A 21,966-nucleotide genomic window follows, 5' to 3' on the forward strand; every position below is an offset into this window, starting at 1 on the left:
AAAAACATGTTTTTAAGAGAACAATATGCACATCACTCAAACACTTGAAGTTTTAGTTTGTTCTGTTTGAACATCCTACCCCTTGACTTCAATGAGAAGCTGTTCGCGTATGGGAGAAATTAAATACACAAGAAAAGCAAAGGAAAAAGAAATCAAGAACTGTCCTGGCCCACACACACATACACAGCCTAAATGGGAGAAAGTCTGGAATTCATTTGGGATGCTTGTAGATTATTAAATAACTAAAAGTCCTACAGAGGGTGAAAGCAATTTTTTGAAAGCAAGTATTAAATAGCACAATTCTGTGCTGTTCAAACCCACGCGTGGGAAGCTGCATGCACATTAACACTAAGGAAGGTGTCTAAGCTTTCTGCTAAAAGCTCCTGTTAATGTTCTCTAAAGAAATTGGTTTTAGTGTCTTAAAATTTCAGATTTTTTTTTCTAAAAAATAAACAAGACTTGCGCATTGTGCTCACTCTACACGATCTACATTGCTGTTTGCACTAATTGTGGGCACGTGCTTTAGTTACATCCACCAGCTAAACTCTACAGAAACTGCTACGTTTCAGTCAGTAATAACATCATACACTTTGCATGTCGATCCCCAAATCAAGGTACTTCCTAACACGTCTCGGCACCACCTGATTATCTCATATTCACATTCCCTTCTAGGCTCAGCACGTTCTGGGTACATAGCTGTAGCACCAATACTACGTAAATCCATGGAGAGGCGCAGGAAAAAAAGCTAAGGCCATGTGATGCCAACAAAATGAATAAAGTTTCAGCACACATATGCCCTGCAAAACTTTGGCTGAGCAGCCATCAAGCACAAAATTTTCAGCTAAATTGTTAATTTTGGCTGAAAGTAGGTAAGTTGATAGTCAACTTGACAGATAACAGATGACTGCAATGTTCCCATTACTGGTGGTTTAAAAGAGAAACTTGAAGTTGCAGTAAGAATAGTGCATCATTCTACTGATCTTCAGAAGACCTTCAGATGAGCTTACACACGACCCTTATCACAGACCACGTCTGGACGCCAGGTGACTTTGTTTGGATTGCTCTTTCTTACTGCTTAAACATATTTGATGTGGTACACTCCACACAAAAACCACTGACCTTGTGGAAAAAAATACTTCAATATTCAAATACTTCAATAAATATATGGGTTTTGCATTATTGGTAAGTTGCATTTCTATCATTTCCATCAAAACATTTCTTCAAACAAGTGAAATACTATTATAACCTGTTCAAACTAGACATTCAACCTGCCTTTTAAGTTCTATCCTTTCAACAGTGACCAGCTATTGCCTTTCTACCGGTGGGTACACAGTACTGAAAGATCCTGAATAAGGGAGTTCCCTTTGCAGTTATGTGCATTTTAGTATGTCAGGATGCTTAAGGTCCTCAAGATGTCAAGTGCTCTGCTGTAAAATCCCATCCACTGTGCTGTGCTTCAATATGACTTCATGCATCGTGCTGGAAAGTTAACCTCATTCATGTTTCCGCCACTTGACAGTCTCCTACAGCATAAAACCTGTGTGACAGCAGGTTTCCATGACTATCATGTCAGAGAATAAAGCATCTGTGGAAAAAAAGCAGTGTTCTTTCACAGAGAGGGGGAAAAATAAAAACCCTAAAATAACTAAGTGGTAAAGGCTATTGACAGGATGTTTTTAGCAAGTTTTTCATTAATACTGATGCTACTATAAATATCTTCATACACAAAATTATTTACAGAAATGAGATTCAGTATTTGGTAGTGATAGCAACTACAGATGAGGATTGACAGTTTAGAAGATAGTTTATCCTCTCTTGATGGTAATTCAATAGTCAAAATTGCAAGTTAAATGTGGCATTTTAACACAGCAATAAGCATTTTCATTCCACTGACCAGTTAATTTGTCCACCACTTTAACAGACAGGCTAGCTGGTCAGCTGTACACTTGCACAAACACATAGTGTTGCAGTAAGTGGGAGACCAGCCTGCAGCTCAGCAGACCCTATGTGACATAAGGGAGCAATCCCTGTGGCAGAGCAAAAAAGTCCTCTTATTTCTGGCTTGCCATTTGATCACCTCAGAATAATTAGTCAACTTGAACAACTTTGCTTACACTAACTCAAGAGCAAAGTTCCTCTTAAGGCACACACACACACACACACACACACACACACTTACTTCCAGCTCCTGGTCCTAGAGAAGCTGAATAGATTTTACTGCAGCTTATAAAAGCAGTCTGAACTTGAATTCCAAGTTGGCAAGACACTTAACCTTCAAAGATTAAAAGACAAGTGAAAACATGTTTGTGGTTTTTTTAATTGGAAAAAAAAAAAATTCAGCCATGAAGCCCTTATTATTCCTCAAACTATCACGCTACTCAGTCTGCTATATTGCTAATTGCATCAAGAAGGGCAAAGCGTGTATTAACAGGTGATTTTTCATTTGAACAAAGATGATAGGCACAGTGACTCTTTACAGGTCTACATACTGAATCTGTCCCTGTGGGCACTTGGCCAGCAGTGCTACATCTGAGCAGCTACAAAAGGGAAGGGTCTGATGAACAGTGGTAGCACATGTTCCAGCTTTTGTGGAACTGGTTTCCCTCAAATACCTATAATCATCTTCACAAACAAAAAGAACTTTTGAAGAGCCATCAGCTTGATTCTTTATGGACAAAATTGAGTGCACCTTGCTATAAGCATCCTATCATATCTAAAGATGGTCCATAGGATGCCTACACAGGTACAGAACCACAGGACCATTCGTGTATGGATGCCTCAGTAACTGCAGCTGGGATTGTTCTTATCCAAAAGCAACACGTGTGTGTCATTATGATGCCAACATCAGACTAACCTTTACACTGCACATTAGTTCAGCTTCTGGTATCCTGTAGCACTGGCAGAGTTAACGTTCAACTACATGAAGACATTTACAGGCACACAGCGCATCCACACACACCACAACCTTGGGAACATCTTAGAAGGCATCCATTCAGCTGTTACAGAGCCACTGAAAATTGCTACAGCACCTCTTTGAATCCCCCCAGACTCCGGGAGGCACAACCGCGATCCCCTCACACCTCTGCTTTCATTACAAGCAGTCTATTTTATTTAAACTCGCATTCTAAACATGCTCTACATAGTCTGTTCTGCTGCCCACAGTTACAAAGGTATGAGTAGCAGCATGCATTCTCTCCATCAAGCCAGCCAGATAGATCTGTTATTTAAAAACATGCAAAACTCACAATAATGCTCTAGGGCTGAGATCTTGCCTGCCAACTTTCAGCCCAGCGTAATCAGCCCTTAAAAAGCGATTTACAAATGCAAGTGCTGACAACCAACATTCACACTGCAAACAGCAACACCATAAAACAAAAAAGCTCGCTAGGATAAAAGATCTTTTCACTGCTCTTCCAGCAAGCAAAAACAAAAATAGATTTTAGTTTGGTGTTGCAGACAACTCTTCCTCACAAATATTTTAGAAACTTTGAACAGAGGTTAAGATAAACTCCTCACAAGGCTAACGCACAAACACTCTTCCAGCAACATGAGGAAGCCTTAGCAATTTTCAAAACAGAGGTGCACTTCTCAGCATAAGCTTCACAACAAACTTGGTTGTAGCCAGAAGCCTTCTTCCCACTGCCAGGGCTCACATACTTTTCTCACCATCTCTCACACCCCTGTAGCACCTGTGAGGACTGTGAGAAGCAAGCAGAAGCGCTGCTGACTTCAGCCTTGAAAAGAGTTCCAGCACCTGCCAAGGCTAGCACATAGCTGATTTATTGCTGTAAGAAAAATCTTAAATCTGCTGATAACTAAGGTAGATACATACACTATGGACTCTATTGTAAGCTTGAAAGCAGAAGCCAGGTATTGAATGGAGAACGGAAACACTAATCTCACCTTCCTAATATGCCATAAAACTGCCTTATACTTCCATGACCTAAGAGATTGAGAAACAGCATTTAGTTTTAGCAGATGACTTCAGACTTAGCTGATTACTGATGATGAGAAATAACATCCCCTTCTAGAGGCATGTTATTAATTTAATGTATTAGCTCCCATTTAAAAAAAAAAACCAAAACTTTTCTTAGTTTCACAAGTGCTTTGAGTACCCAAAGTTATACATAATGTGGTAAGAGTTAATGACATTCTCACTCCAGCTGCTATCATATCCAGGGTAGTAATGTTGATAAAACACCAAAAACAATTAGCAAATTTTGGCTTAACGGCTGCAATTTTCCCTCCATCTCAGTGTTGAGAAGTGTTAAAAATTGGAGCTTGCAAATTTGTACTCATTTGAGAAGGCTTTCCAAGAAAAATTTCAACTGCTAATGTCAGAGTTGCACCACCATCCCACTGCATGGGACAAGCGATACCACTCTGCAGATTAGGTAGCCACACAAAGCATCATCATTCTGATGGTCCTCACAAAAATCCCAGGATAGGACTCTATGTAGATTTCAGATTCCCATCTTTTCTTTCAAAACAGGAAATCTTTTCACACCATCAGATGCAACAAGTGATGTTCCAGGACACAGTATTATTTAAAAGAAAATATACTATTAAGTGGTTACATTTCTAAAGCAGACAAAATATCCATTAAAAAACAAATCCAACAATGCAAAGAAGCACATCCGTTGGTGGCAATTTGTGCAATCACCATCCTGACTACGTAAGATGTAAACCCTGTATTACACAACTGCAATTAAAAAGCTGACATGACATAAATAGTCACAGCATGTGTCTGTAGAAGTTCAATATTGAATACGCTACTATTTTAAAAATCAGCACAGGGCTCTCGATTTGTTTAACTGCTAATTAACTAAACAGCAGGGGGAAAGTTGAAAGTTTCACCTCTGGAGCCTCGTTTGACCACATGCCCAGACGTTATCAAAGTCTGCCGGATGAAGGCTTCAGAACACGCACACATCCAGTGCAAGTGCCAACACGACTGCTGGAAGGCGTTGAGTTTCTTCATTTTTTCCTTCCTGCCAAGAAAAGGGCTTATGCCCAAGCACTCCCGAGGAAGAACCCAAAACAGTGCAGAAATGCGGGGTTCACAGAGGAACGCGTACAGCCCCGCAGCAGGAGAACCCACAACAGGATAGCTGGCACATGAAAGCATTTCAAGAACACACTCTTAGCACAACACAGAGCTCCAGACAGACCATCTAGAATTTAAGGCTATATTTTTTGCACATTCTGCACCAGAAAGCAACTGTTTTGAGGAGTTTAGAGATGTTTCCTCTGCTTCATAAGTTGTTTTTTTAAAAAAAAACAAACAAAAGCTTTTTGTTCTTGATGTAGTTGATAGCTTCCAAAACTATCCTGCAATTCCATTATCTGTTCAAATGTAGTCTCTCCTCAAAGGACGATTGAAATTTCAAGAAGAACAGCTATGCAAAGGAACCACTAGATTTATCAAGCATTTCTGCACTAGGCTTCAGGATGAGACTGCAAATCACTTCTGTACTACGCCTTCTGATCCTAACTTGAACACAAACACAGAAACTGCACACTAGAACTGATTACTCTGCAAGTATAGAAATTCAAATCGTTAGCAGTAATTAGCTGCCCAAGAGACACAACATAGCAAGTTACTCAACAAAGGTGATAAAATGCCAAAGAAACCTGAGACCAGCAAGTAAGTGTCCTATACAGAGGTATATGAAAATGTCTCTCAGTCAGTAGCAAGAATAGAGGGATGTGCATGAACGTTCAGCCTTGTTAACTCATCTAATCCAAAACATTAAGAAAAAACATTCTGACAGTACACACAAGATGAGGAGATAACCATCACCAACAAACAATTCTGCTATTTAAATCTAGTCTTTTATTCTCCGTATTTCAAATGCACATACCTAAAAGGAAATCCATTCATTGAAGGGGATCCTAATTTCTGCAATCCTCTTGCACACCAAGATGACAGGTTTTACATGCAGGTGTCTTGTGTACACCTGAATAAGAGTCAAAGAACAGAACTGAGCCTATGGAACACGTCCTCCCCAGAAATGCAATGCATCACTTCTTTCATAGAATATAATCTAAGAAAACTTGTCCTTTTAGAGTGCTGTGAGTGCCCACTAGATCAGGAATAATCCACTGGGAAGAAGTTCTTGTGCCTGTAAGGGTACTTGTGCCCTAAAGAGAAGTGACACTGCGTCACGAGCAATTTTAAGCTTGCTTACAGCTTGTTCTCAATTTTCACATCTGAAGCAGCACTTTCCTGACTGCAGACTGAAGCACACAACATAAAATCCAGAGTATTAATTAACTGGAGTTGCTCCACGTAGCACATCCATCACCAAGCCACAAGCTTGTTTTCTTCACTTTAAGTGGACTTACAGCACACACCCTGCAGGTTATCCATACAGTTGCATGTTTTATTTCTAATATAACTACTGTATGTCGGGTAAAATTTCTTTTTAAATCAGATTTCAAGTATCAAACTTAATTAAAATAAACTCTACACTCTTTCTACTGTGCATTATCTCATCAATCCCTCAACTGGCAAGGTTCAACTTGTTAGCTCAGCCAAACCACAATAATTTTGAAAGGTGAAATGTTACCTTTACAGAAAGGATTTCTGATCACAAAGCTCCATGAGCCCGTTCTCCTAAAGCTGGTACTTCTTATCTAGGGAATGCTTTCAACTACAGAATTCCAAATACTACACTCATTACCAAGGCCTACCAAAATCCTGCATTTCATCCTCAGGAAAGAGATCAGAAATTTGCCACTCCAGCAAATTACATTAAGTAATTCAAAGTATGATTTTCCAATAAAATAGTCACTAACTTTGGTCAGCTTTTGACCACCAACTCATCTCCCAACATTTCTCTTTTTCTTCCCCCTCCCCCAGGAGAAGAAAAAAAAAGCAAGAAAAGATCCAAATACAAGAAACAGCTGCAGAATTCTGACAGAAGGAATCCTAGCAGAATGCCTGTGCTGAAGAAGAGTGAAAGAACAGATCAATACAAACCATTGCTCCTTTCATTTGGGAAAAAAAAAAAAAAAAAAAAAAAACAAAAAAACCAAAAAAAAACCCACCATCCAAGCCTTAACACAGGTCAACTGTTCTTCAACTGTCTCCAGCAGGACAAGCCTGGAGCTCCAGACTCCTCATTCTCCACAGCATTCCATACCTGATTCTGCTTCTAATGTGTATGACACCAGAAGCGTTAAATGAGCCAGAGGAGGAAAACTAAGTTTTCACATAATTCTCTAAGAACAGCCAGCCAAAATAGTGCCCAAGTATTTAAAAAAAAAAAAAAAAAAAAAAAAGAAAGAAAGAAATTAATAGCTGACATGGATTAAAAGAAGCTGTAAAGCAAGGTGGAAGCTCGCTTCATCCACAATATTTTTAAATATATATGGAACTACAGACAAGAGAAGCCCACTAATGAGGCCTTCATCAAAGCACAGGCATCATATATTATCCTAACGCACTACTCACTCATGTCTTGGGATGCTCCCACCCATTCGCATTTACCTGTTACGTACAGCTGAGCTATGAAGCAACAGCCTATCTTGTGCAGTGTCCAGTGTGCTGGGATCCTGATCTGCAAATGTAAGTCAAACCTGAGGTCATGCAAATAAAATGTGTTGGAATGCTTAATATAGAAACTTCACTGCTGAAGATGTTTACCTGCTACACAAATATTAACTGCAGATACTTTGGTGTGATCTTCCATAGGCTAATTGCATTCTTCTCTGAAAGACAGAGCTTCTCAACAACTTCACATATGTCTATGCTTACAAATTCCAGGCTTTTAATGCAGCACTAGTGTTTTTAATATCAAACACTGTGCACTGATACAGATTTTTTTTTCCTTTAATGCAGACATTAGGAAAGCGTCACAAAAATACATTTCTGAAGTTTAGCACCATCAAACAGAAATCCTCATCTAATTAATCACCAACCATCATCATCCACACTGCCCGTCTGCACTGAGGTCACACAAATTAGCAATTGCACAACACCTCTGTACATGAGGAAAGCAGAAGACCAGCACAACTGACTAGGAGCAGTAAACTGAACCGGAAACAAAACTGACGCTTCCCCTGGAGTGGACAGGGCAGAAGTTGGTAACTGCTAGTGCCTGTGGATTTCATAAAACACTGTTATTTTCATTTCTGTACTATTTTTAAATAAGCATATTCAGAACACCAGATGGTGACTTGAACTCCAATCTATTTAAAATAAGATAAACTTTACAAAAACTTCCAAATATCTTCAGCCTATGTTAGTCCTTCCCATAGCCAACACTTCAATGAAGAGATTAACACAACTACCAGAAAAAGCCGTGTGAAGGCTTCTCAGATATTTCTCCTATAACCTATAGTTCCCCGTTCTGCCATATTATTCCAAGCTAGTGAGCTTACTCAGGCATTCCAGATACCAAGTCTGTCTTATCTTCTTTCATGTACAGATAAAAAATTACAGTGCAAGGATGCTATCGTGCATAATGATACGCTTCCTTGCTAACCTTCCCTCCCAGCATAGCTGGTTTGCTCTCATTTAGTGGAAGGTTGCTTCTTCTTTTAAAGTATCTGTTAAAAGGAAGTTGGAGAGATTAATATTCCTACTCCACAACTGAAGGAAGCAACACTTAGCTATGCTACAAGTTCGTACACAGTGATAAAGTTCACAGAAACTGTTGCCCTTTCACTGTGACAGGCAATTTTCATTCTGGCATTGAAATCGATCCTGGAATAGAATGAAAATTGGAAAAGATACCAAACTTTGCTGGCTAATGAACTCCCAGCAACTCCAGATGGCAGTCCCATCATAAACAGACCTGTGGTTTTATGAACTGCATCTATTTCCTAAAACAAGTGAAAGCTCTACAGTATCTTAACAGCAGGCTCAAATTTCTAAAGCTAAGGCGCAGCAACTGATGTGCTGTTCGGCCTGTTCCAGCTCTTCAAAGAAATTAAGTCTTCAGGAGATGACACATGACAGAGTACCAACTGCTTCAGCTCTTGCTTAGAGGAAGCAAGTTAAAGGTTGTGCATGAAGAATGTCAGTTTAGCAATGCTGGGAACAATGAACTTCCTTGTTTCAATTACTGGATGTTCCTCCTCCTTATTTACCAATACGATCTTTCAGTTTTCCGCATACTTCTTTTCACTGCTAAGCAAAAATGGCCAATATCATGCGATGCTACAAATCTGTTAGCGACTCCAAGCAGTACAGTTCTCAAAGGCAAAAGAAGTAACTACTCCTTTCAGACCTGCCAGGCAAAATTTTACAGACAGCATCTCCTTCAGAACCTGGAAGTTGGTAGGAGAAGATGCAGTTTGTCATTACGAATGTCCAAAAACATCACTTGAAGCTCTAAAGTCAGCTCTTAAGGCAGTCCCAAAGGTAAAGTTAGAAGTCTGATGTCCTTTTACAAGTCTTAGAAGGCTTGTCTTAGAACAACCATACTGCTATTGTTTAGATTTCATGTTTCAAGTCTGCAATCAGCGCTGTGCTTAAGAAACTGGAGGTTGGACACTGTATTAAGAGCTTCCAGGACACTTAAAGAGTAATTCAAAGCACAAACAAGCTTTGAAGCTACGTTTAAGGTCTTTATCATCATATTTTTGAAACATACAATGCATGCCTAATTCAGGGAAGCTGAGATCTGAAACCAAGGAGCTCACATGCAAATACATGTACACCTAGAAATCCAGACAAGAACTGATGCATACCACCAGAACAGCTGTTCCAGTGCTGTTACAATACATCGTCAGCCAAAAAAGGTCTTAGAAACCATGACAGAAAAGGAATTGCTCCTACCTGAAGTCCAAGAAGGCATATGTGGAGCCAAACAAGGCATGAATGATTACAGTAAAGAAAAAAAGGTGCAATACCAAGTTTTCTTCCAAAAGGAATGTATAGAATAATCACTGAGTATGCAAAGGTTATTTTAATAAACAATTCTGCAGAACTTACAAACTAGGATGTACATCCTGCAAGCTTTGGAGTTTGCTTCAGATGACTTGGAAGGCATTCATTTACATAAAATGTGTTGGTTTATGTTTTGAAAAATGTTCAAGACCAAAGCTAAAGTGAAATTAAACTACTTACAGGAAACTTTAAGACTCTATAATAGTAAGAGGAAGTCAATGTTTTTGCCAGTGATTATTTCATTCAGTTATTTGCCAAAAACAGAATTTAACCCAAATAATCCAGTAATTTTCACATTACTTCTTTAGATAGAAGTTACCACCATCCACTACAAGTTGAACTGACTTTTGCTTACTTTTGGACCACTGTACTAAAAATCTGTCACCTACTGGGTGCACATTTGTTCAAAGTTGTACCATCCCACCTTCTCAGAGTATCATTGTAATCAAAACTACAGGTAATTCAGGTTTTGACTCACTGTTAGAGGATAGACTGTTCCAGTACTGGAGCTCGGATTTAAGCACAATAATCCTTCCTTGCAAGTCAAAATAACAGAGAACAGACCCTCCTATAAATTCCACTGATACCTTGAATCCAAACAATTAAAACACACAATGTTAATTCATATGATTATACTTGTAGCAAAACGCTCAATAAACTAAACTGCAACAGGCTCATAAAAACAAGATTCCCCCAGCCCAAGCCTTTCAGACAGGTACTGAAATAATTGGACATTAAGCTTTAAACAGGAACAGGAATACAGACCTATGATCCTGGAGACACTCCAACAGAGGCAGTGATATTTTGCTCAAATTGTTTGCCTTGCTGCTTTAAACAGCAGCATGTTGATCATTCTTTGTCCCTATCCATCGAGCAGCAACAACAGTGAATGGGAATGAAACTCAGAGATAAGTCTGCAAATTCTGCCGTACAGGCAGCAACTTGCTAAGCTCTGATACTCGGTGCTTGAAGTAGCTGTGCCCTGATGCACTACTCAGTTTTGCTGTTTTCTAATTCTTAGAGCACAAGTCAGAAACCAGCCAAACACTTCAGAACATTTTAGCATAAACCTCCAGCGTCAGGCTGTGAAAAAGCAAGCCACTTTGGACATTGTCCTGTTGATTCATCAGTTCCTTATTTGAACAACAGTCAGAGCGAGCCTCTGTTGTGGGGCAACCTGTAACAGCATCACAATCTGTAAAACTACGCTTATGCATACCAACACTGACAGCAAACAAACCCATAAAGCCGGCAACAGACTTTGCTGGCAGGTTTCTCAAGCATTTTGCTGTTTCTGACAAGTGAGCAGTACCGAATGGTTAAATATTTTTCCCTTGATACAGCTGCTATTTAGGTAGTGTTTCATTTCTTGAGTCTCCTCACTGACATCCTACAATAATAAAATACTTGAAAATAGATGCAGAAGGTTCGATCTGCAGAGAAATATCTTTCATGGAATAACAGAAGTCTGCAATTTTGTCACGTGAGCCTGTAACATCATTACCAGGACAGATGGAATCTGTCTCACAAATGTCCTCAATAAAGTATTAATACTTCTCCACTGTCACTTATTTCCAGAGCCTAGCAGGGCAACCAGTATGAAATTGAGGGAGAATGAATTAAGCAAAGAGAAAATACCTTGTGTAAGAGAACGTGAAAAAAGTTTAAATATATAACAATTCAGTATTTAAACTGACTTGCAAGAAGTTCTCACAGCTTGAGAAGTAAGCTTTAGATGGAAAGCGACATTCTACAACTGTGCTCATAACACAGTACATTCCTGAAGAAGTTCCACATGAATTACTGACAGCATCTGAAGGACTCATTCTTAAGCCTTTACATTGCTATCAGTTTACGTGCAGTTTTAACAGTGTAAGCGGTAAGGACTTCCAAGAAGCCCCTGAGAGATAAAGGTTCTCTAAGTCTAATGCCACAAGCTACCATGGCAGATATATGCAGACATCCTGTATCTGTCTCCATGTACATCCATCCAAAACCCAAAGTTGTGCTTAAGGTACAGCAGCTGTACATACGTATACTGAATTTGAGATGGCTATGATACAAAGGTATCCTGAACAAACCTTCTCTGCAGGATATACTTTTGGGGACGCCAGCTCCTTACATGCCAATAGCCTTATGCGGACAACAGAGCTGCTGGAAGCACAGAGGCGGCGGCAATCCATTCAGCTTATGAACGAATGATTCCTTTTGTATTACATCATTCAGCTACCCATTAAGGAGCTGGACTGACAGGATCCAGAATACGCGCAGCCCAGCCCTCCACTGCAAATGAGTGTTAGAAAAGATTAAGGCTCAAAGAAATTGGTGATTCATCAGGGCGTCCAAACAGCATTTCCCCAATTCTCTGCAATGTTCTAGGCTAAATAGCTGGCCGCATGGTAACTCCGTCAGACTTCCTATTTTGGAGTTAATTGCTGTTCCTGAAACACATAGCCAGACACAAAATACCTGCAGCAGCACACATCACAGAACGCCGTCACAGCTATCCTAATCACAAAATTATGCCGTGTTACAGTCACACCTAATTTAAGTACCCCTGTTCTCTGCAGCTATTACTCTGTGGCACCTGCTTCCTAATGGGGGGAAGCCACTCTCCCCTTGGAAAGGACACGGAGCAGCAGCACGGACAGCAAACAAACATGAAAGACCAATGAAAAAAACAGATGATCTATTCTTGGCTCCAACACTTCACGAAAACTTCAGATACGTGAGCTGTGAACCAGCTGACAGAATATTTCTCTTTTACAGCTCTTTGAAAGTTGCTAAATGTAAATGAATGGCGGGTACAAACAAAATAAAAATCAACTTCTACAAACTTCTTCAAAATTACTGTTCTAGGATAATTTGTATTGTCAGACAAAACCTCAGAAATACATGCTGTTGTAGCAGAAATGGGTCTTCAATTATCCAGTTTGCACAGCATCAAATTACTTTTATTGACCTGTTGAAATATCACTATTGCTAGTTTCATATTCAGATAAAGTGCTTCACAAGCTCAGTATTTTCAGGTTCTACTGTTATGACTTACTGGCTTGCCCCAAATTTAGCACAAGAAGGCTAAAAGCTTTGGAGAAGTTAGCCTTCACATTTCCAATTTCCTTCTTTGTAAGAGCGGATTGAGTGTGCTTGCAGTTTCTTTCTCAAGAATATCACATAAAACAAGTATTATTTTAAACCTGAAGTTTTAGATAATCTTCTCTTCACTAATTTGATGACCGGGTTTACCTTGCGAGAAGCCATCCAGCTGGCTAGCTCTTTAACCACTCCAGCTCATATAAAACAGATCTATGTCATAAAACATTTTAGATTCAGCACACGCACACTTTGCTTAGGGAACACGACTGTTTAAATCCCTTTTCTGAGCCTTTTACTACAATAGCAGCTTTTAATCATCTTCTACACAGCTCTCCACATACTATTTCCTCTTACAAAACTGCAGGGGGAGGGGTTAATTTTCTTCCTTACAACGTTCAATTTTGTAACATCCTTCCTTTCCACTCGCACCTGTGCTCCCATTCTGAATGCAAACTACAGCGTAGTTTTAATGCTCATGTGAGTTTAATACAAACAGTTACATGCAAGAATAAACGCTGTCATTTCTAAGAATTACAGTGACCTGTTGTCTGAAGACATCACAATACATGGAAATGTTAAAGAAAAACATATCTATTATATAGATCCCTTTTAACAGAACAAGCATCTTACATCATAAACCAGATCCTCATATACACACATGCAAAAAATTGCGCTTCCCAAAGTCTGCTATTCCCCAGGTTTGAAACTGTGCTTCCTTGCTTTCTTCACATGGCCTTTTCTGCCCTTTCCTGAGCACCAGGGACAGCCTTCTTGACACCACATCCCCTAGATACCTTGACAGCCACCTCCGCATCTTCTTTCAAAGATCTCCGAGAGAAGGATGCTGTTCTTCAAAATCAGTCAGGCCGCAGCCCTTGAATAAACCCACTTCTTCCAACACAAACAGAAAGCATGAATCAAATGCTCCATGCACTCACTCGTGTCGTCCAGCTGTTATCTTTACAAATCTAATAAATATGTATTCAGGAATCACAGAATTAAACATTTTAAGCACTGAAGAGCCAGAAAGCAACCTGGTTTAAAAACATATAAACTCCGGGAAGCTCTACACCCCATTACTTTGTTCTTTACAACTCCTTTATTACTACTTGTCACTTCAGATTTGTCACGCACCAAGGTGAGAAATATCTCTTCTGCATCTAGAAGGTGCATTTTGGTAGGCAATGTACTAAATATTTAAGGAAGCTCATATGGCTGTGCCAATTAAGCTCGCTACTAATCTAAAAGAAAACCTCTGCCAGATATGTTACTTAAGAAACACAGCAGCATATCTCCCCAGCACATGCAGATTACACAAAGGTAAGCTGGTATTTATTTTGCACTTCAATAAAATAAACAAAGTAGTTAATTTCACTTGAAGCTAAATATCAAAGTTGGAGATTGCCTGTAATCACTTACTTCATATCTCAAAAGAAATTAAAAAGAAATCAAAATCCTGAGGTCTCCACCATCTTGCTCTGCACTGAACTAGATTTGAGCTCCAGCCACAGATCTAAATGTACATATTACACACAAATCACCCATGCCTTTCTACAGGCATATTTGTATTAGAGCAAGCCATAAAAAGCAACCAACACAGAACACACTTGGGCTGATCTCTCTGTTCGTTTAAGGCATACATGTGTAAACAGACACACACAATAAAAAGAATTACAGGGGAAAAAATAAATCTATTCCCGAACTTTACTTACAAGTAAGGACCCAATTTAATACTAAGGAAATTTGTAATCGCTTATCTGGGAATATCCTAGAGATCAAATGTTTCCTAAAAACTTATTTATACAAACCTTGTATTTCAGTGGCAACAAGGAATACCACTCCTTCTTCAGATATGAACCCAATTAAACACAACACTGATTTTGGCTATTTGCATAAACTGCATACCCATAACAACGGCAGCACACCTAGGAGAATAAAATTTCCTGTAGACATTACGTATAAAAAAGCACTCTATTTCTGTATTCACCACATCAGGCCATACCTTATTTTTCTTCTGCTGTTCCCTGCCCACAACACATAATATCCAATAGAAAACATCAATGCCATTCTAATCGCCAGAGCGAATAAGCTGATTAGTTCCATATCTTAAGAATTAACTAGAAGAACAGCTTCCAAGTCAGCAGGAAACAAGTGAAAGTTCAGCTGATAAAAAGTTCCAGATCCAAATCAAAATCCTGGAGTTGTGAAATCCTAACAAGTTAGGAAAAAGAAAAAAACACACTTTGACCTTTTAAAAATTATCCAATCCTTTCAAACCAGGTAAGATTTACATAAAAATTAAACCACGTGAAAGGTTAATGCTTTGCAGCAATGATCCTGAGGCACTGCTCTAAGAACTTCGTTGAAGATTCAGATGTGGCCACCAAAACCAGGCCAGAGCCAGACACGAGGCTGGAAAACAGAACTGCTACAATTTCACCCCAACTGTGACTCAAGTTTAAATGGCGGTTTGGAAACCAACTCTTTCTGTGGCCATAGGCAAGTGTTAACCACTTCGCCTCAATTCCATTACCTGCAGAATATAAATAATTATACTTATCTGCCACGGAGGAATCTCGTACAACATTGTTTGGCAAGCACGCATCTGTCTAAACAGTGGGCAAAGCTACGTAGTAATTTCGAGCATCTGCACAAACTGAAACCGAGAGTGAAAACAACTTGACGGCAGCGGCCAGCAAAGGCCCAACAACAAGAGAATCCCAGGTGTAAAACACGCTCCGTGCGGCGGCTCCTCCCGCGTTCCGTAACCCGCACAGCTCCGGCGCAGCCCCTTCACCTCTTCGGGGCGCAGCTCCCCGTCAGGGGTTGGCACCGCCCGCGCCCGCCTCGCTCCAGCCGCGCTCCTCGGGAAGGGGTCACGGCCGCGTCGCGGTGCCTTCGGCCCGCCCTCCCGCGGCACCCCGCCGGCCTCACGGCAGCGCTCCCCCGGCTGCCTCTCCGTCGCCGAGGAGGCCGGGCCCGGCGCCTCGCCCTGTCCCGCCGCCAGCCAGGCCCCGAGCCGGCGGCTGCCTCCTCCTTCCCTTCCTCCTCCTCCTCCCGCTCCCCCGGGAGCCGCCTCGGGTAGGAAGATGGCGGCTCCGGCCGCCTCCCCGGGGCGCGAGGGGCGGCCCTGGAGGGGCCCGCGGTCCCCGGCTCCGCCATTCCCCTCCTGCCGCAGATGGGCCCCGCGGCCCCTCGCGCTCACCTGTCGCAGCCGCCGCCGCCCTCGGGCCGAGCCTCGACGGGGAGAAGAGGGGCGGGCGCAGGGGTCTCCGCCGGGCGCCGGGGCCTCTCGCCGCCGCCGGGCTTTCCGCTGGCGCCGGGGCCTCTCGCCGCGCCGCCGCCGCCGCCGGGGCCTCGCCGCCGCCGGATGCCGGGAGGAGGAGAGCGGAGCAGCGGGGCGGGGCCGGGACGAGGCGCGGGCGGCGGCAGCACAGCGGGAGGGGGGGCGCGGGGTAGGAGGCGGCGGCGGCGGCTGCGGGGCCCGAAACGTCTCCGAGCCGAGACTCAACCACCCGCTCGCATGAGAGACCCGCTTCCGGCTCCCGGCGGAAGTCCCTCCTCCGCCGGCGGAAGGGATTGGCCGGCGGCCCCGGGCGGAACGGCGCGCTCGGCCGGCACCTGCGCCACCGGATTGGCGGAGGGGCGCCCCGCGCGCGGCGTGACGGCGGGCGGCACGTGACGCGCCTGACGTCACCCGCTCCGAATGAGCGCGCGGAGGCGGCCCGGAGCCGCCCGCCAGCCCGAGGAAGTTTGGCTCCTCACGGCCGCCGGAGCCGTGGGTGGGGCCCACTGGGAAGCGGGAGATTTCGCCTCGCTTCGGCCGTGCCCGTCCCTGCTTTCGGCGGTGCTGAGACCACAGCTATAGCAACGCACGGCTGCCCGCAGCTCTTGGAGCGGCTGCCGCGGGCAGAGGCAGGAGTGACTTCCAAAGCAAGCGATAAGCTGACGCGGAAGAATTTTAGGAACGTGGAGGGATGTTTCCTCAATTCCCTCTGTTAAGGCGAACTGAGAAAAACGGTCTATGAGCGATCTAAAGGAGCGTCTCTTCTGTCGCATAAAGCTGAGGTGAATTCCAGGAGATGCAGATGCTTTTGTTTGACCAAACGTCAAGTCAGCCTTGCCCAAGAGTTTATTTAGCACAGATCTCAATCTGTGCTAACTACGGTTAAGTGGAAGAATTAGGGGTTTCTTCTCCCTCCCAGTTTTTGGACTTGCAAAATTACTGGAAAGAATCGTGTTCTGTGGCTGCTTCCCATCTACCTCATGTGGCAGCGCTGCATCACCTCGCAGCCGGCTGGGGAGATTGGTATCACACTGCTGCCTATCTGCTCATTTCATGGGTGTGTTCACATAGTGCTTCTGGATCCTGTTTTTAATCCTGTTAACCCTGCCTTCAAGGGATCTGGTAGAAAGTCCCATAGAAACAATGCTGCAGAAGACCTCTCCTTCTGACACACAATCCTAGAGATAATTTCAAGGTTGCTGTATCTTGCCAATCCGTATCTGGTAGAGGCAGTAAAGCACACCATGGTGCCTGAGAGGAGATTGGATCTTATCAGAGGTGTGTTTTACAAGGAAGTGTATCTCAACGTTCGTTCTAGATCAAACTACTGCTTCCGCTAACATAGGTATTGTTTTCCTTACTAAGTTATTTCAGTTTCCCACAATTGCAAGAGGAAGCAAACCTGAATAAAGACATGGCTAGGACAACAGAGACTGGTGAGGAAAAGGAATAAAAGTTAATTTTGAGGATAGATTGCTAGTAGGAAAGATACCCCAAGAAGTGCAGGAGCCATGGCTGATACATTAGATGGTCACCATATATGAAGCATTGATTACTTAAAAGTCTAAAACAGTGAAACAACTGCTGCTCCAAATGCTTTTTTATTTTTTATTTTGTATTTATTTTATTTCAGCAGATTACAGTTCTTGTCAAGGAAGAAAAAGTTAAAGTTTAGATTTCAAAATATGTTTAGCCCCATAATATCCTTCTTCTAGAAGGTCCTCCAGATTCCAGATACTTACCACTTTAGATGTACAGACATACCATCTTCTTTTTACAGTCTAATAGTGATAGGACAAGGGGGAATGGCTTTAAACTAAGAGGGGAGATTTAGGTTAGATGTGAGGAAGAAATTCTTTACTCAGAGGGTGGTGAGGTGCTGGCACAGGCTGCTCAGAGAAGCTGTGGATGCCCCATTCCTGGAGGTGCTCAAAGCCAGACTGGATGGGGCCCTGGGCAGCCTTAGTTGGTGGGTAGTAATCTTGCTCATGGCAAAAAGTTTGGAACTAGGTGATCTTTAAGGTCCTTTCCAACCTAAGGCATTCTACAATTCTTGTTTCTCCCAGGCCTTACCCCTGTTCAATACATAAAATGGGCATAAAAACAAACCTAAGGCCACTGAGGAGACTGCGCTGAATCATTCCTTCAGCTAACTCAAAGTTCTGATTGCAGAGCTCACCTTCCTTTCTGTAACTGGAACAGCTGATGGAGGGCTGAAGGAGAGAGAGGTACAGTGACTGATTCCTGTAAAACACCAACACTTAGAGGGATGTAGGTAGGTAGACTTCATTGTGGGTAGAAGTTTTCTTTAGTGGGTAGTTTGTTCTTTTTGATTGTAGGCGTTTTTTTTTTTTTCCAAAATAGATTGATTGTGTTATTAAAGAATAAAAATAAGGTTATTTTAAAAGCTCAGTGTTGCAAAAGTAGTGTTATGTATTGCTAGCCACATTGATATAGAGGTAATGAGTTTATGATTTTTATTTCTTTATTGTTAAGTTTTGTTGTAGTTGAATAAATCAAGTAGTGCACTTTTTTCCATAATGAGTTTTCTACTTGTTAAGTAACTTCTAATTCTCAATGTGAATTTAATGACTGAATGCTTCCATTTTATAATGGCAGATTGATGAGATCAAAGAGATTTGACATTTTTTCTCCTGTATGCTAGTAGCTGAGGAATGTGTGCACAGATGTGAATAAAATATTGCAAATAACACTGTGTGCTGTGTGACAGAAGAAAATCAGCCCTGTTTCTCCTGCAGCACCAGCTTAGCAGTCTGGGAGAAGAACGCATCTCTCCAGGAATCATGTGCTTGGACCTTATTAGTCCACAAAAGTAAAACAAAATTAGACTAACTAGATGTTTCTTTCCTGATCTGTGGTCAAACAGATGTAAAAGGAGCTATGTAGGTTATTTATAGACACAATGATTGCATTAATTCATTGATTATTGTTAAAATGATATTTGACAAGACTTTTTAAAAATTAAGATTGCTAGTTCAAAAAAAAAAAGAGCTATTTGGTATATTTAAGAAGATAGCTCCCTATGAACAGGAATGAAATAGGACAAGATTTCTGCTTTGTGAGGAATTTGCTGCTTTAGGCTACCTTTTCTCTCTCTTTTTTTTTAACCTTCTGTTTTACTCCTTTAAACTACACTTTAGTAGTTGCTTTCTCAAATGATTTTATACTGCTTATCAATGGAAGAGGGCTTCATGAATTACTGGTATTTAGGAACTGCTGACCTGGAACAGTCGCTTAAACCTACAAAGCACAAAGTACTTTGGAGTTTGTGAGACCTTACAAATTAAAGAATAATATTTTATAATTCCTGATGCTATTATGCAGCTTTGCAGGGAGAGAGACCTTTTCAAACATACAATCCTAATTGATTGCATGCAATGGATTCTCTCTGTCAGAAAAATAAAATTTAAGTAGAATCCAGTCATTATTCTGCACGGCATTGAGTTATGCTTAGTATTTTAAATATGCAATATTTCTGTGTCAGTACCTTTCATATGTCACAAGTAAATAGTTGACTGTCTGTGTAAAGAAGCAGCCCCTGTGTCAAGCAGACTGCTGTCTAAACAGTCTGAGCAGACATAGGTCAGGAGAAGCTAAATATTTTTTCCAATGGGAGGAGAAGGTAAGACAGATTGAGTGACCTGCCCAGAGATTATGTAAGATATCCACATCTGAGTCACAGCTCTACACAGAATCCTATGGTTCAGTGAATATTCAGGCTTCCTTTACAGCTAAATGAATATTAATTACTTGGTAAATTGACAAAAGTCCATTACTGCTTACATAGATCTACAATTCTCTATTACTTCCATAACTCTAATCATAGGAATTCAACTTGGCTGCAGTGATACTCCAACGCACAGACAGCAGCACCAGGCTGTGTGATTGTCTCGTGATTGACAGCATGAACATGTGCACTTTCTGACTTCTCTGATCAGCTGCTATGTTTGGCAACAAACCTTGTGAAATTGTGCTGTAGGACTAGTTAAGACAAACCACACTTACCAGATCTCCAGCCTTGTCCCTTTGGCATGTTAGTTACATTTTTTAACGCATAGAGAAAATATCAAAATAAGGTTGTGGTGTAGGTACCAGCCATTGTTAAACAGTGGTTTTCATTAATGCAGTGTAAAAAGGTCTAAGCTCTAGATGATAATGATACATATTAAAACCACTGTTAACAGCAGTTCGTTACAAATTTTCAAGAGATGATTTAACAATAATAATTACTGTTAATTGTACATAATTACAAGTCTGAGTATTACCATCCTATTTCATGGAATTTACAGTACCACCAAACCAACTAACATGCAGGCCTTATTCTATCTATGCATAGCAGGTCTGCAGCAGGGCCAGGACTCAAAACCACATCTCTCATGTTCCAGGTTTGAGCAGATCATACCGATTTCCATTTAGTTATTGTTCATGTGGGAGAACATTTGGTTCTTTAGCTGTTTAACTCATTTTTAAAAGCTAATTATACCTTAAAGGGGAATCATATCATTTATAGAGATTTTGTGGTTAGGAATTTTTTGAAACACTCTGACATCAACTCAGATTTTAATGGAAATAAGCACGTTAGCCATTTTCTTCTTTGTACTTAGTTTCATCATTTTATTGCTTCTGAGCATTTCACAATGCCCTTTAAATACTGTAACCACTATGTGAAGTGTGTGCTCACACGTTTATAGGTATCTATCCCCAGTCAACAGGCAGCAAACTGAGGCCTAGAGATGTTTGGGTTAACCTTGTAACTGATCCTATGCAGAAGTTGTATTCTGTTGTATGTATTCTGAAAAAAGTTTGTAATTTTGTATTCCTGTCCTCTTTAGCCTTATGCTGAGACTCAAGGAGGACTATATAGGCATATGTTTTTATTTCTCAAACTTTCCTTTTTCAGGCGTTAGGATCTTGAATCGTATTTCCTGTTCTTGATCTCATAAATATCAAATCAACTTTTCAGTTGGTTTTTTGTTTTTGTGTTTGCTTTTGGAGCAATTTTATTTCTCCCCTTCTCAGTTATGTTGGAGATCTATGGAGAAAATTGCATGAAAAATTTCAGCCCATCTGATGAATGTTTTGCAAAGCTACAAATATCACGTTTCTAGTAATAGAAGGCAATCTCTATAAAGCTTATCAGTGAGCAAGGATAAAATGGTTAAAGTTTCATAATTTAAAGTTGAGTATTTGAAAAATAAGCAAATACTTTCTATAGCAGCCTATTTGTGGCACCTTTGTTTCCAGCTATTCAAAAATAAAATGTACTCCTCAACTGAAATTAACCTTGCACTTGGCCATTAGTCCATTTAGCACCAGACTTTTTAATACGACCCAGCCATCATAGCAGAGTATTTGAATATGTAGAAAAAGACCATACCTCAAACTCAAGAAATGTATCTTTTTTTTTTTTTTTAACTAAAATGCTAATTATAAAATGATGGTTATAAAACAACAGTTTTCCATGAATCTCTCATTAGTTATATCATTAAATATCATGATGTGTGTTATTAGCATGTAGCATAATTTAAGTCACAGGGTTCTCCTAAAATTTTCAATTTACATTGAGAAATGTGGCATTCTGCTTTAACTCAGCATCAAATACCCCTCTGTGGCACAGAAGAGCAGAAGAAGTTCTTAAAAAGCAATTCATCAGAAGTGTGTT

At 41.0% G+C, this 21,966-nt stretch overlaps 1 protein-coding gene across 2 annotated transcripts in view; it reads right to left on the reverse strand.

Annotated features, from left to right (window-relative positions):
• Positions 1-16,333, reverse strand: part of LARP4B (La ribonucleoprotein 4B) — a 53,776-nt gene extending 37,443 nt beyond the window's left edge. Inside the window, exon 1 of one of the 2 annotated variants that reach the window (XM_052696087.1) lies at positions 16,203-16,333. The gene's annotated coding sequence lies outside the window, so the exon portion shown is untranslated. Of the gene's footprint in view, positions 1-5,864; positions 5,961-16,202 lie in introns of those variants that run through there. The other variant, XM_052696088.1, reaches the window with a different exon arrangement.
• Between the last annotated feature and the right edge of the window lie 5,633 nt (positions 16,334-21,966).

This window comes from Tympanuchus pallidicinctus, unplaced genomic scaffold, assembly GCF_026119805.1.
Source record: "Tympanuchus pallidicinctus isolate F22 unplaced genomic scaffold, pur_lepc_1.0 scaffold3, whole genome shotgun sequence".
Lineage (NCBI taxonomy): Eukaryota > Metazoa > Chordata > Aves > Galliformes > Phasianidae > Tympanuchus > Tympanuchus pallidicinctus.